This window comes from Microcebus murinus, chromosome 17 (genome assembly GCF_040939455.1).
Source record: "Microcebus murinus isolate Inina chromosome 17, M.murinus_Inina_mat1.0, whole genome shotgun sequence".
Lineage (NCBI taxonomy): Eukaryota > Metazoa > Chordata > Mammalia > Primates > Cheirogaleidae > Microcebus > Microcebus murinus.
The window spans coordinates 36,244,077-36,259,313 of record NC_134120.1 but is presented as its reverse complement, the minus strand read 5'-3'; the positions used below and the strand labels follow the sequence as shown (position 1 = coordinate 36,259,313).

At 38.6% G+C, this 15,237-nt stretch overlaps 1 protein-coding gene across 2 annotated transcripts in view; it reads right to left on the bottom strand.

Moving 5' to 3' along the window:
* Nucleotides 1-9,516, bottom strand: part of CCDC178 (coiled-coil domain containing 178) — a 428,206-nt gene extending 418,690 nt beyond the window's left edge. Inside the window, exon 1 of one of the 2 annotated variants that reach the window (XM_012782579.3) lies at nt 9,185-9,516. The gene's annotated coding sequence lies outside the window, so the exon portion shown is untranslated. Of the gene's footprint in view, nt 1-2,786; nt 2,968-9,184 lie in introns of those variants that run through there. The other variant, XM_012782578.3, reaches the window with a different exon arrangement.
* Nucleotides 9,517-15,237: the final 5,721 nt, after the last annotated feature.

Genomic DNA, 15,237 nt, shown 5'->3' with positions numbered 1-15,237 from the left:
TGTGCAATTCTTCCAGGTGAGTCCCCTTACTAGCTGTGAAACCTTGGGAAGGATAGTTAATGTACCTGAGTTTCAGTCTTGTAATCTGGAAAATAGTGACAAGAATAATACTTCACAGAGTTATTGTGAGGATTAAAACAAGATAATGTATGAAGGCTGTTTAGTTCAGTCACTAGCAGATAATAAGCACTTACTAAATGATAATGATTTAAATTCAATGAACTAGGGTTCATTAACAAATTATATGTCTATGAATACAATACTTAACCTGCCCAAACCAAATCTCAGTTTTCTAATGTAAGAGTAAATTCAAATCTACCTAATTGAATTTTTATGAGCGCTGACAGACTGAATATACAAATGAACACTGGCCAGACCACATATGAAAACAGAACTCTAATCCACAACCTCTGACCAACCAGTCCAGAAAATCAAACTATCGCTTCTGCAGTAATCAGTCAGGACTTTGCCCATGACCAGCAGCTTCTCCAATTTTTGTCCCCAATTCCAACTCAGGACCTACCAAAGAAAGCCAGATAAGCTCCCCAAACCCGTCACATAAGAGGTCCTACTTCTAGTTATTCCTTCTTCAACTTTCCCATGTCAATGACCTCCATTCAAATTATATCTGAAGTCTTCCCTTTTTCTCAGTATAAAACTTTCCCACTCTCCTGGCTGCCTTTGAGTCTCTGCCCAATGCAAGTGATGGTTATTGATTCCCTTCCTATAGCAAGTGCTGAATGAATAGCCTCTGCTTGTTTTAGTGGTCTTTGTCTATTTCCAGAGCAATATAAATTAGGTTGAAAGTTCAATGTCAATTCTTAAATGCCATATTTATATATAATGCCATATATATTTTCAAATGCCAAATATATATATATATATATATAATTATTGTATTATTGTGCATAAAACACACACTATGGCTATTAGGGCACATACAGGCAAGCATATGCTTGTATATATACTATTTTTCTACCAGGTATGTAATCCAAATGCTTATAAAATAACTGGTCCAATTCTCTCTCCTTACATCATTACCTACTACAACACAATTTCTTCAACTACTTTAAATATTCTACCTGCTTGACCTCTCTGCTTTTCCCTTGTTATTATACATCATCTTCCTTTCCATTTGTCTGGACTCCAGGGTCTGGCATTTTAGTAGCCAATATTCTCATTAACATTCAGTCCCATCTGCCTAGATAGACTCTGGGTAGAAAACTATTTTTATTTTTTTCCAGAAACCCTCTTTCCTTTAAAAGAATGATGGCTTATTTCTTTTGAGAAATTGTCTTCCCATTCCATCCTGATGGTCTGACAGATTGGTGTCAATCATAGTAGTACCATCCCCAACATGAATGCTCTAGGGATAGGCACCTGAACCAACTGGGGCCAAGGAGAATCCATCCAGGGTGTTTCTAGATTTTCTTTTTAGGAGCAAGGTGGCAATCTGTAAGTCCAAAACTCTTGGAAATTGTGGTTTTAGGGTGGTAAAATAAGCCACTGTGAGAATGAAGTCCATATTCAAAGGGACAAAGAAAGAAGAGCATATGCAGATATCATTTGCTGTAACAGAGAATAGAAAAGGAAGAAAAGCTCTGAGCATTAGTGGAGGCCAAGGTTGTATTAATCTGACATGGGAGCAGAATGAGAAGGCTGGGCTGTGGCTAAGAGCTCTGGCAACTCAGGGATACTAGGTAGACTACCAATCAAACTCATATTCTTGATAGTTCTTGAAATTAGCTAGATATGGTTTATAATAAAATCTTAAGAATACTACAATAAAATGAGAAGTATTATGCATTCAAGATAGAAATGTCCTAGCCCCACGTATAAATGCCTAGATAATAATTTGACATAAACTGAACAGCTGAAAATTCTATAGTTGGATATGTCTTGCAATTAGTCCTCCATTTGTCTGCGAGTTCTTAAATGTGGTAAGTGGTGTCCTAAAACCTATTGCCATAGTAGACAAAGAAACAGTATGTACGGGCAGGAGGCAGATATCACAAATGCTACATTTGGGTCAAGATATCCAGAGAAATACACAACAGATCATGCAATTATAAGTAGAAATGGGAAGCTACCAAGTCAATTCACAAATATTTATTGAGTGGCAGATGAATGTTAAGAAAGCAGTATTTCAAAAATGCTTTGAATTAGGAGTCAGGAAACCCTTAGTTTCCTGGGTCTGAAGCTTGCTGGGTCTGCCTTTGGTCAAATCATGTATCAGTTCTGAACATCACTTTTCTCATCTGTCGAAGGGAGGTGTTGGAGTGGATCATCTCATTTGGGGTGCTTTTGAGCAAATAAATACAAAACTCCCAGCCTCTCCCCCAGGAAGCTGTTCAGGATTTGAGTTGATTGGGCAAACATTTGAAAAATGAAATATCAAAAGAAATCAGTAACAGCTCAAAAGAATAATACATGAGCCACCACAAGGCGGCCTTACAGGCAAAATAAAAGGTAGAAATCATTACTTTAAAAGAATAATAAGACGCCCAGGGATGCCATTCTAGACAAGGTGAAGTACAGCTGGGCGGCCGGTGGAGGGAGACTCCGTGTCCCTTCCCCTGGGCCATGGGAATTGTTCTGAAACTCGCGGAGTGAGGGCTCCCCGCCGCCTCCGGAGGGGGTGACAAGGAAGGTGATTAACGCCCGGGCTCTAAACCAGGCGGAGCGGCCCCAGAACCGCTGCCCGCGGGAGCCAAGCAGAGGGCAGCCAGAGAGAGGGCGCCGCCCGGCTGCGCGCCGGGCCGAGGGGGCGAGCGCCCGCGACTCACCGGCTGCGCCTGTCTCCCCGCGCTGCTCCTGCCCACCCCGTCGGCTCCGCGGCCGCGGCGGCCCAGACCCTCGGGGTCCGTTAGCCGGTGAACAGGCAACCGCGGCTGGGCGTGCGGAGCGGACGGCTACCCGCCCGGGGCCTCCTGCCTCGCGCCCCCGGGCCTCTTCGGCCTCCCCCGGTCCCCTGGGCCTCCCCGCGCCAGCGCAGCGCCTCTGCGGCTCTGCGCCCCTGGCCAGCCCTGCGCCTCTAACCAACATGCCTGACCAAACTCCTTTTCCTCCTTTCCTAGAGAGGAAGGAGGAGTGGAGAGGAGTCAACGCCCTTTCCTACAATAATAAGATTAAAATGAGATACGATCACAGACTTTATTAAACTTCTCCAAGCCAGCAGAACTTTGGTTCTGTCCTCCCAAAAGGTTTCTGGGGGTAAATACCCCACCGTCACAGTCACTATCCCTTAAGAGAGTGCATTTCAGCATCTGTTTTTGTGCCCCTTGGGACAGTACAACCAGGGCTACATGTAATAAGCCCCATTTGGTTTGGTTGTTAGTTCTAAGGTGACTTTACTATTGAGAAGCCTCAACAAGCTGTTAAGGAGGAAAGAGCATTTCTTTGTGTTTGAGGGTTGAGATGGGGAAGGTGATGAATTAAAGCCATTTGGTCTAAGGGTCTATTTCCAACAAAACCAAATTTTCGAAGCATTGATTCTTCTCACAAAATGTTAATGATTAAGTGGCACAAAATATATTACCTAAATTTCGTTTCCTCTTTAGTGAATATATACTATGAACTGAAATAGACTTCAAAGAAAGATACTTCAAAGAAACAAAGAAGAGTCCTACACTATTCTCACCAACTGCTTTCTTGAATGAAATCAAATGCTGGACCATAAACTGAAGATGTTAAAAACATCGGAAAAGGGTAAAAATCTGTATTCTCACACAAATACTTCCTGGCCTGCCAAGGTTAAGTCAGCAAAGAACTTAGGAGGCAATTTAATTAGTAATCCTTTCTAATAGGAGGAATCCTTTCTAATTCCAAGCCTATACCTGGAATAAGATCTTTCCAGCCAAAGATAAAAAAGAAGAAGCAATAATAAGCAAACCCGAGGAAGGTCTTAATCTTAAATTAATATATGCAGAAACAGAGCTCCTTTTGTAATTAAAAAACAGATTCCAAAATGGACTCTCTGCTTTCCCATCTTCTCCATTAATTATTTAAATCTGACTTGTTAGCAATACAATGTTCAATTTTAAACCAAATGAATAATTTGCATACCAGTAAATATATATTTATGAGAGTTCAAAACATCTGAGTGAACATATTAAAACAATACCTAGATTTTTCTCATAAAATAAAACTTTACTAGAAACTTCATTCTTGATAAATTTATCTTAATTAATTAGAACTGATTGCTAATTGCTATACCCCTATTGTGCCAAGCAGAATTGTAAGATGGACCCCAAGGACTCTACCCCTTGGTATGCATAATCCTTGAGACTTTGAATAGGATGGATTTTATTCCCATGATTAGTTTGTTATATGACACAATTGACTTTAAAAAGGGAGATTATCCAGGATATGAGTTGGCCTTAATTGGGTGAACCCTTAAAAGCCTCTTCCTGGAATTAGGAATTTGAAGCATCAGTGGGATTTGACACAGAAATATCCTCTATTGTCAGCTTTGAAAATTAAAGAGACCTCTGGCAAGGAATGAAGGCAGCCTGTAAGAGCTGAGAATGATCCCAGGTGACAGCCAGCAAGGAAATGGAGACCTCAGTCCTTCAACTCCAAGAACTGAATCCTACCAATAATCTGAAGAGAACATTTAGCTCCAAATGAGAATTTGTCCTGTCAACACCTTGACTTCAGCCTTTTGAGACCCTAAGCAGATAACCCAGGTAACTTCACCTGGACTTCTGACTTCAGACTGTTGTTTAAACTGCTACATTTATATTATAGTAATTTGTTATGCAGCAAAAGAAAGCTAATATACTTTTTAATTTCAAATAAACAAAAGTGAGTATTTTTATTATTTATTTATTTCACCATATTATGGGGGTACAAAGTTTAAGGTTTCAATAAATGTCCTTTCCTCCCCTCCCCCCACAAGTCTGAGTTTCCAGCAAGACCATCCCCCAGATGGTGCACATCTCACTCATTATGTATGTATAAAAGTGGGTATTTTTAAATAAAGATATGAGGGTATCTCAGGAAACCTAGGGAAGGATTATAGCTCAACTCAAATAGGACAGGAATTGGACACTGCAAAATTAAATCAATACTACACTTATTGTCATAAACAAGAACATAATAATAATAATAGTGATGGGGTTCAGGACATGATACTGTTAGGTAGACAACTAGGGACCTCCAGCCCCTCCTGGGGAAAAGGTAGACAACTCCCATACCTGGGGGAAGAGGGAACACCAAAGGAATTTGCCAATCAGAACTTAGCATGCCAACTGCAAAAGAATGCAGAAGAGACTCTAGCCCAGGGGCCAAGCAGCATGGGTACAACAGAGTCTGGGAAGTGACCCAGAACAACAACAACAATCAGCTTTCAGAGAGTCTCATGGGAGATCCACATGTGCAGTAAGACTCAGGTTATAACTCCCAACTGTCCATCACAGTGGTTAAAATGGTGATACCTGAACCGCAAGGAGGGCCCAATTTAGACACTATAAAACAAGACCCAGACCGTAACCAAGGCCTTTTTGTGTGGACAAGACGTCCATTTGTGGTCTGTGGCAAATGTATCTTGCTTTCACACTGTAAATGTATGTCTTGTTCTTGCTCTGTAATCCTGCCTTTCTCTCCCCAATAAACCTTGTATTGTGCTTACCTTGCTTTCGGTATGTCTGGTCATTCTTTGGCCAAGAGTACACCAAGAACTGACATTTCAAACTGTGACCTGACATTACCTTAAACTGAAGGACTTTGAGCAAATGGTAGAAGCAGCAAGGTCACTCTGATCTTCCCCCTATCTGTCTCTCCTGAAGCATGTCAGCAAACCTAGAAAGGATTTTCTGACTTTCCCAGGATGCGGGTTATAAGACACTCATGTGGGAGGCGCCTTCCTTATACCCAGAGGAAAGGAGCATCTTTATCTCTGAAGACACAGAAACATAGAGAAGAATCTGAACAAACAGGACTTGCTAAGTTTCCCCCAGTTTATTATCATTAGAGCACACCCTTTCTGCCTTTCATATTTTTCGATGACTATCCGTTCTTCATCAAACCTACTAAAAAAACCCTCAGGTCTGTTTGGATTTTCATTTCCTTATGAAGGCTCCTACGTTATGTAAAACTTTAAATAAATGTGTATGCTTTTCCCTTGTTAATCTTTCATTTTGGAGGCCTTAGCTAGAGCCTAAAATAGGTAGAGGAAAGAATATTTTTCTCCCTTAGAGTAGACAAGGTGACTTGTTATCAAATAGAAAAACAGATTTTCTACAAAAGCAAAACAAAAAAGAAGATTTTTTCTGTAGACTCAATAAAAGACAAAGAGAAGAATGATATATTAATAGTATATAGAGAAAATAATAATCAAATAAAAATATATTCCCTGAAAAACTATCATTCAGGAACAAGAGAAAAAATACCCATATTTTCAAATAACAAAGGCAAACTTAGCAGACCACACTGAACAATGTACTTTAGAAAGAAAAAATAGTAAGTAAAGACATTGGAAAGATGTATAGTTAAATATTTTTTTTCTTTTTCAAAATATTAAGGACGTACAAATATTTTTGTTACATGGCTTGAATCAGAGCTACAAATGTGCCCATCACCCATATAGTGGCAGTGGAGGGAGCCCTTTTACAACTTGGCCATAGCACCTGTCAGGTGAACGTGTCACCCCAGTGCTCTATCCTCCTATTCTTCCTTGTGCGTAGATGCCTGCTAATGTATCACTCGTCACCTTCTTTTTCACACTGAGTGTCCCACATTGTTTCTCTGTAATTTCTCAGTGTTCCTTCCAAGAAGAGCTATCCATAGGTAGTCATCTGCCTGCAGTTTGCACTTCTTTCCTTCAGAGCAGCATGCTTGTGGGCTGCTGCTAGTCTTCCATCCTTTTCAGATTTATAGTTAAATCTAAACAAGCTCTGGCTGTATGAAACATGTTCAACCATCCACTTGTCTTCTGGTTGTTTTTGGTTTTCTCTTCCTAATCACCTCCTATTCAATTAGTCTTTAAGTCCTGTGCATCTTAAATTTTAATGTATCTCCTGACAGTGCTACACCATTTTAGGAATTATATTTAACAAGAGTATTCTACGACACTTTGAAAATTAACACCAGAATTATTTAGAGCCACTTTTAGGTTAACTAAATGCATACTACCACCTGCCATAGAGAATGAACTGAATCTTTCATTTATATTAATAGATAATGTTTTATTAAGATAGACCAGAAGGATCCTCAGTAAGACAACTGGAGCAGATATCTAATTATATCTGAAAGAGTGACACGATAACATTTTTTCTAAATTAAAAATTATTGTCTTTGGAAGACTTTCCCCAAAATTAAATTTGCTTACATCAACTTACTTTTTACAACTTAATTCATTTTTATTTTGTAAGTAACTTGTACTGATATACAATGAGAAAGTAAGAAGTTCCAAATGAGTATTATTGATGTTTCTCTATAATGACATATGATTTAAAATATTTCAAAATCAGACCATTTTGCCTTTTCATGAATGGTGTAGAATTTGGAGACAATCATAACCCTATTCATGTGCTCGGGATTACCATTACAGCTTCCTAACATGAATGTTAAATGATCCTAAATACTAAATGTTCCTACAGATATCCATGTTGTCACCCTTTGTGAGTAAGCTGTAATCATTTATCCAGGCAAGTGCTCCTCAAGTTTCCTCGTAAGATTTAAGTCATACCATCTGCTTGTCATAAAGCATGTGGATCTGCCCTCAGTCTGTGTACTTTGTAGCATACCCATACTCCAACACTTCATCAGAGAACACAACCTCAAAATCTCTCTGGGCAGTTTTAATAAAAGCTTGCCTGAAAGGATACAATTTACAGGATATAAGTTGTTTTAAAGATGTAAAGTACTCTGCCTTTTCGACATGCCTTCAGTTCTTTTTCTCAATCACATGAAACCAATACCAGATTACTTATTCAAACACTATTACCTTACCCTATTACAGTATCATTTTTACTGTGTTCCATTACTCTTTCAAATTTATCAAAGGACACTATATAAAAAAGATATATGAAATGTACTACTACTATAAAAAAAGTTGTGCATGATATTGTCCATCATATCACTCAATGGTCCCATACAAAATTCTATGTAATCGTGTGTGTGTGTGTGTGTGTGTGTGTGTGTGTGTGTATACGCATGCATGTGAAGGGATTAAGGTGGAGAGAGAGGGAGGAAGGGTTGGGGAGATTGAGTGGTAGGGGAAATCAGACAGCAGTTGTTTAATACAGGAAATCAATGTAAAGCATGTAAATTATGAGATTCATATAGATATCTGAGTATCTCCTTCTATCTTGTCTACCAGACATTAAGTTCAATTTTAACTGCAATGTTAGTTCTTTGGTCCTTATTTTCTACTGCTATGTACATTGTATTAGTATTTACTTAAATGTTTTTGTTGTATCAACCTTAAATTTGTTGTGAAAAGTGAGTTACAGAAAAGTGAAGATAAAACTCAGTGAATATGAAGGGGATGCTCAAAACGGATGCAGCCCTTCCCACACCCTACCTAGGCACATCATATTCAAGATGAAGAAAATAAAAGATAAGAAAAGATTTTGGGGCCTGGCACAGTGACTCACACCTGTAATGCTAGCACTCTGGGAGGCCTAGGCGGGTGGATTGTTTGAGCCCAGGAGTTCGAGACCAGCCTGAGCAAGAGTGAGACCCCCATCTCTACCAAAAAAAAAAAAGAAAGAAAGAAAGAAAGAAGAAGAAAGAAAGAAATTAGCTGGACAACTAAAAATATAAAGAAAAAATTAGCCGGGCATGGTGGCGCATGCCTGTAGCCCCAGCTACTTGGGAGGCTGAGGCAGGAGGATTGCTTGAGCCCAGGAGTTTGAGGTTGCTGTGAGCTAGGCTGACGCCACGGCACTCACTCTAAGCCTGGGCAACAGAGTGAGACTCTGGTTAAAAAAAAAAAAAAATTTTTTTTTTAAAGAAGCCAAAGAGAAAAAAACAACTTACCTCTAAAGGAGCAAGGATAAGAGTTACAACTTACCTCTCGAAAGCCACGTTAGCAAGTGGGCTGAGATACTTAAAGTGTTGAGAGAAAAAAGCCACCAATCTAGAATTCTGTACCCTGAAAAATTATCCTTCGGAAGTAAAGTAGCAAAAATGACTTTCTCAGACAAAAATTGAGGGAATTTGTTGCTAGTAGACCTACCTTGAAAGAATTTCCTTGAAAGACCTTCGGAGGGGGCGAAAACGACGTAAGTCAGAAACAGGGCCCGGGTATGGACTCCAGCCGCCCAGACGCTGGCACTGCGGTCATGGCGGAGGGGACGGCAGTGCTGTGGGGGTACAGGCCCGGCACCAAAGCGCAGGTACCATCTCCCCACCTCTTCTGCCAGACAACTCTCAGTGCCGCTCCTCGGGGAAGCTGGCTGCCACCACTGAGAGGCGGTTGGGCCAGGGCGGCGGGCGGAGGGAGACGCCGTTGTTAAGGAGCCGCAGCCCCTCAGTTTGGCTGAGGCGGCAGCGAGGCCCGGGGAGCTCTGACCTGGGTGTGGGCGCGAGGGGCGGTGGGGGCGGGACTGCCGGTCACAAGCAGTGACTGCTTGTTATCACCCTACCCCTGAGCCCCAGCTGACTAACTTTTTTTGTCAGCGTATTATGGGGGTACAAATTTTAAGGTTTCAAAAAATGCCCTTTCCCCCTTTCCCTCCACAAGTCTGAGTTTCCAGCATGACCATCCCCCAGATGGTGCACATCTCACTCATTGTGTATGTATATACCCGCCCCCCTCCCCCCTCCCCCTCCCCCTCCCCCCTCCCCAATACCCTATTACTGTAGTTCCTATGTGTCCACTTAGGTGCTGCTCAGTTAATACCAGTTTGCTGGTGAGTATATGTGGTGCTTGTTTTTCCATTCTTGGGATACTTCACTTAGTAGTATGGGTTCCAGCTCTAACCAGGAAAATATAAGATGTGCTATGTCACCGTTGTTTCTTAGAGCTGAATAGTACTCCATGGTATACATATACCACATTTTATTAATCCATTCTTGGATTGATGGGCGCTTGGGCTGTTTCCACAGCCTTGCAATTATGAATTGTGCTGCTATAAACATTCGGGTGCAGGTGTCTTTTTTGTAGAGTGTCATTGGGTCTTTTGGGTAGATGCCCAGTAATGGGATTGCTGGATCAAATGGTAGATCCACTTGTATCCGCTTTAAGGTATCTCCATATTGCTTTCCACAGAGGTTGAACTAGTTTGCAGTCCCACCAGCAGTGTAGGAGTGTTCCTCTCTCTCCGCATCCACGCCAGCATTTGTTGTTTGCGGACTTTTTGATAAAGGCCATTCTCACTGGGATTAAGTGATATCTCATTGTGGTTTTGATTTGCATTTCCCTGATGATTAGAGATGTTGAGCATTTTTTCATATGTTTGTTGGCCATTCTTGTGTCTTCTTTAGAAAAGTTTCTGTTTAAGTCCTTTACCCACTTTTCAATAGGGTTATTTGATTTTTTTCTTGCTGATTTTCGTGAGTTCTAAGTAGATTCTAGTTATCAGCCCCTTATCAGATGCGTAGGATGCAAAAATTTTCTCCCATTCTGTAGGTTGTCTGTTTACTTTCATGACTATTTCTTTGGCTGTGCAGAAGCTTTTCAGTTTGATCATGTCCCAGCTGACTAACTTTAGAGGGGTGCAGCCAGCCAGGTGGGGACCCCTGGGGTTTCCTGAGGGTTGGGGCCACTGGGGTGGAAGGGGGTGTAGACACAGCCTCCCTTGCCCCAGCTTCCAGTTCCTACCTGGCCTGTGAATTACTGCCTAGCTCCTACTAACTACCTTGTCTATCCAGATGCGAGTACGGACAATTTACTTCATCCTCCTCCTGTTGTTTGCTTTTGACCACCTCTCCCTGCTGCGTCCCTGCAGCTGTTCTCTGGTCCACCAAGTTTCCATCACCAGGTTGCGACTCGTTAGATGTCATTCCTTGCGAATTTCCTTGTTAATATGTGTGAAACACAGTCAAGGAATGGACTGATTATAATTTCGTCAACTTTTCATAGGGCAGTATTTCGGTTAAGTTGGTGATGGTTTAGGTATGGGTTCTTAGGATTTGGAAAAGATGAGATGCCTCACATTTAAAAAAATCAGCTTGGCATTCAGATTTAACTGAGTAATCTGCCAGCCGAAGTGGCTTGCTATGAAGTAGATGCTCTAAAATCAGAGAGATGTGTTTAAAATGTAATTTTAAAGGAAAGTGATATAAGTGAAAAAAGAAACAAAACAACCATGGAGCTATGATCATATGTCTGAGAATAAATTTTACTTTCTTGTACAGAATATGGAAAGGAGACCTTTCAGAGGGAGCTTGTAGGTATAGACACTTTCCCAGATCCATGTTACGAATAAAGAAACAAGCCCAGAGAATGGATTGGATTTGCAACAACAACAATAACAACAAAAAAGAAACAGGTCTACCTTAAAACAAAACAAAACAAAAAAGAAAAGATTGAGCATCAGAGAATTAATAAATAAAGGTACAATAAGGCTTTGTTTCCTATTCTTAAGTGGTCAAACAGATAACTGTTCAGAATAATAATAGGGGCAATGTATTAGGTGATTGTAGCTTTTTGAGAAATGAATAGCAATGGCGTAAGTGACAGGAGGGAGGAATTGGGAATAATCTTGTATAAGTAATCTGAATTACCCTTGCAGTAGTGTAGTTACTTGGAAGTAAAATTAGATTAATTGTAAAAGTCTATTACAAATTCTAGGACAAACACTACAAAATAATTAACAAATATATTTGATATCCTAAGAGAGAAAACAAAATGGAATCATATAAAATGTTCAATTAAAATCAGAAAAGGCAGAAACAGAAGAGAAGATTTTTTTAAAAAAGGAAAAGAAACCAAGAACAAGTTTAACAGGTAGTAAAGGGTTGCAAATATGCTAGATATTCACCCAACTACATCAATAATCATTTCAAGTATAAATGGTCTAAGTACACTAATTTAAAAGGAGAATCTGACACCAATTAGAAATTAAGACCCCACTATATGTCATCTATAAGAAATATACTCTATATATAAGGATACAGATAGAATAAAAATAAAAGGATGAAGGAAGATATACCACACTAACAAATCAGAAGAAAGCTGGAGTGGTTATATTAATGTCAGACAAAGCAGACCTCAAAACAAGAAGTATTATCAGGGATAAAGAGGAGTATTATATAATGAAGAAGGGGTCAATTTTCCAAGAAGACATAAGAGTTCTTAATGTGTTTGCACCGTAATGTGCATGTGCATCAAAATAGATCAGGCCAAAACTAATATAACTAAAGAGAAATAGAAAACTGCCACTGTATAGTCGGTCATATGTTGCTTAAAGATAGGTATACAGTCTGAGAAATGCATCAGGTGATTTTGTCATTGTGCAAACATCATAGGATGTATTTACACAACCTAGATGGTATAGCCAATTGTTCTAGGCTATACATTTGTACAGCGTGTTACTTACTGAAACTTAGGCAATTATTTCACAGTAAGTATTTGTGTATCTAAAAAACCTAAACATAGATGTGCAGCAAAAATACAATGTAAAAGATAAAAATTGTACACCAGTATGTGGTTCTTAACCATGAATGGAGCTTGAGGACTAGAAGTTGCTCTGAGCGAGTCAGTGAGTGAAGAGTGAGTGCATTGAAGGCCATATTACTGTACATTACTGTAGACTTTATAAACACCTTACACTTAGGCTATACTAAATTTATTTTTAAATATTTTTCTTTCTTCAATAATAAATTAAACAGCTTATTGTAACCTTTTTACTTTATAATCTTTTTAATTTTTCAACTCTTTTGTAATAACATAGCTTAAAACACAAGCATATTGCACAGCTGTACAAAAATATTCTCTTGCTTTATATCTTTATTCTATAAACATTTTCCTATTTAAATTTTTTAACTTTTAAATTTTTTATTAAAAACTAAGACATAAACACACACATTACACAGGGTCAAAATAATCAATTTCACTATCTTCCACCCCCACATCTTGTCACACTGGAAAGTCTTCAGAGGCAAAAAAAAAAAAGAAAGAAAAGAAAGAAAGAAAGAAAGAAAGAAAGAAAGAGAGAGGGAGAGAGAGGGAGGGAGGGAGGGAGGGAGGGAGGAAGGAAGGAAGGAAGGAAGGAAGGAAGGAAGGAAGGAAGGAAGGAAGGAAGGAAGGAAGGAAGGAAGGAAGGAAGGAAGGAAGGAAAGAAAGAAAGATAGCACTATCATCTCCTGTGATAATAATGGCTTCTTCCAAAATACTTTCTCAAGACCATGCTTAAGTCTGTTTTACAGCTAATTTTTTTTGTAAGCAGAACTAAATCCTAAAATGGCAATAAAAAATATAGTATAGTAAAAACATAAGCAAGTAGCAATAGTCCTTTATTATCACCATCAAATATTATGTACTATATCTAATTATATGTCCTATACTTTTATATGACTGGCAGTGCAGTAGGTTTGTTTACACCAGCATCACTACAAATGCATGAGTAATGCATTACACTATGACCTTATGATGGTTATGACATCACTAGGTGATAGGAGTTTTTCAGCTCCATTGTAATTTATAGGACCGCCATTATATATGTGGTCCATGATTTCCTGAAACATCATTATGTGGCACATGACTTTATTTGGAGCCATCAACACACTTCTATCAGTAATTGAGAGATCCAGCAAGCAGAATATCAGTTAAGGATACAGATCAACTAAACAGCACCATCAATCAACTGAATCTATTTGACATTTATAGAATACTTCATCCAACAACACCACAATATACATTATTCTCAAACTGACATAGAACATTCACTAAGATAGACTGTATGCTGAGCCATAAGACACAGCTTAACAAATCTAGAGAATAGAATTGTACCAAGTTGATCACAATGGAATTAAACTAGAAATTGATAACAAAAAATGGCCAGAAAATCCTACATTATTTGGAGATTAAACAACACTTCTAAATTACACATGAGTCAAAAAATAATCTCAAGAATAATTTTAAAAACATTTTTCACCAAATGAAAATGAAAATACAACTTGACAAAATATGTAGGATGCAGTGAAAACAGTGGTTAGATGGAAATTTGTCGCATGCAATGCATGGAATAGAAAAAGAAGAAAGATAAAAGATTAATAAACTAAGCTTTCACCTTAGGAAACTAGAAGAAGAAGAGAAATGTAAAAATCTACAAAAAGCAAAAAAAAATTCATAATAAAAATTAGAGCAGATATCAATGACTCTTAAAACAGGAAAACAATGGAGAAAAATCAATGAAACCAAAAGCTGGTTCTCTGAAAAGATCAATAAATTTGACAGACTTCTAGCCAGGCTAACCAAGAAAAAAGGGGAGGAGACACAAATTATTAAAATAATATCATAAATTAAACAGGAATTATCACTGCCAATCCATGGACATTAAAATAATAATAAAGGAATGTTATGAACAACTATATACCCCCATATTTGATAAAATAAGCAAATTCCTCATAAAAACACAATCTACCAAAGCTGACATATGGACAAATAGATAACCTAAATAGGTCTATATTTATTAAAGAAATTGAATCACTAATTAATAATCTTCCAAAATAGAAGGCACCATATCAAGATGGTTTCATTGGTGAATACTTTCCAACATAAGGAGAAAAGTATACCAACTTCTACAATCTCTTCCAGAAAGTAGTAGCAGAGGTACATCATTTTATGAGGGTAGCATTACCCTAATAGGCAAATCAGGGAAAGACATTATAAGAAAGGCAAACTACAGACCCAAATCTCTCATGAAGATCAATGTAACACTCCTCTGAAATATTAGTAGATTGAAGCCAACAATTTTATAAAAAGAATTTCTTCCCAACTTGGTATTTTATAATATATATATATATATCAACAATCTGATTCTAATGATTATATGGAAAAGCAAAAGACTCAGAATTAGCCAACAAAATCTGAAGAAGAAGAAACAAATAAGAGGACTGACACTACCTAACTTCAACACTTACTATAAAACTACAATAATCAAGTATGTGGTGTTGGGGAACTAATAGGCAAAATAGATCAGTGGAACAGAATAGAGAGCCCAGAAAGAGACCAGAACACATATAAACTGATCTTTGATAAAGCACCAAAGGCAATTCAATAGAGTTGGGACAGTCTTTGCCACAAATGATCTTGGAACAACTGGATATTCACATACCAAAAAA